The 1,201-nt window shown below is 48.3% G+C and overlaps 1 non-coding gene across 1 annotated transcript; it reads left to right on the top strand.

Moving 5' to 3' along the window:
• The first annotated feature begins 348 nt into the window (after positions 1-348).
• Positions 349-450, top strand: LOC140534963 (U6 spliceosomal RNA). The gene has a single exon (XR_011977503.1). It is a non-coding gene; the product is annotated as a U6 spliceosomal RNA (small nuclear RNA).
• The last annotated feature ends 751 nt before the right edge of the window (positions 451-1,201 follow it).

The raw sequence follows: 1,201 nt of genomic DNA, 5'->3' as shown, positions 1-1,201 counted from the left end.
TGCACAGTTTAAAATATTACTATTTATTTTTACATATAAGTTGACCATTTCTGTACAAGATGTTAAGGTTGTATAGAGGCCAAACCTTAATCCACTGCATTCAACCGATACTCACTGTCATGCTGGCTAAGCTAGACATGGACGGGTGAACACTCGCAGGGACGGTGCGATGCATGATAACGTTTTAATCAAATAAACAGGGGAAAACACAAGAGTGCAGCAATAACAGAGAGGGATAAACAAGACAAACGTGACAAACTAATGCGGGCAAAACCTGAAGGCCACCTGAGGCTGGTAGGCAGCCAGGGAGCAACGCGAGGCTGGGCCAACCTAACGGAGGGGGGAAGCTTGCTACGGCAGCACATATACTAAAATTGGAACGATACAGAGAAGATTAGCATGGCCCTGCGCAAGGATGACACGCAAAATCGTGAAGCGTCCAATCTTTTTGTGGGGGCAGTGGTGGCTCAGCGGTTAGAGCGCCGGGATATCGATAACAGGGTTGTGGGTTCGATTCCCGGGCTCGGCAAGCTGCCACTGTTGGTCCCTTGAGCAAGGCCCTTTACCCTCTCTGCTCCCCGGGCGCTGGAGTTGGCTGCCCACCGCTCTGGGTGTGTGTGTACTCACTGCCCCTAACACATGTGTGCGTGTGAGTGTGTGTTCACTACCAAATGGGTTAAATGCGGAGGATACATTTCGCTGTACAGTGTACACTGTACAGTGACAAATACGTGCACCTTTAGGTACAGGAACCCAAACCGCGCTCGTCAGGCGCTGATAAACTTACGTGACTAGAGTGCAAGGAAACCGGACGCCGACTCTTACTGGCGACCAACCAGTGAACCAGACAGCGAACTCCTTCTGAATCAGCTCCGATAGAGCATACACTACCGAAACCCGTAGACTCTCCTAGAAGTCTCATGAACGTGAGGCCAACATAACGCTTGACGTCGCAAGAGTAATTCTCGGCCCAGACCTTGGCGTTTGCTCCCCTTTTGTACCCCAGCTCTCAGGTGACCCAAATCAGAACATGATAACAGGAATCGAGTGTCAACGTAAAAGTCCTTGAACATGAAGCCTGTAGACTCAACATGAAGTCTGACACTCAATTCATAATCAATGCTAAACGAGTCTGCTTTCACTAAAGCTTTCTCTTCTTTTAAGCATATCATGAGTTTTAACTCTTTAAACAGTTTAAGAA

This window comes from Salminus brasiliensis, chromosome 14, assembly GCF_030463535.1.
Source record: "Salminus brasiliensis chromosome 14, fSalBra1.hap2, whole genome shotgun sequence".
NCBI classification, from domain to species: domain Eukaryota; kingdom Metazoa; phylum Chordata; class Actinopteri; order Characiformes; family Bryconidae; genus Salminus; species Salminus brasiliensis.
Note: the sequence above shows the minus strand (reverse complement) of the source record. Positions and strands in the feature narration are given on the sequence as shown.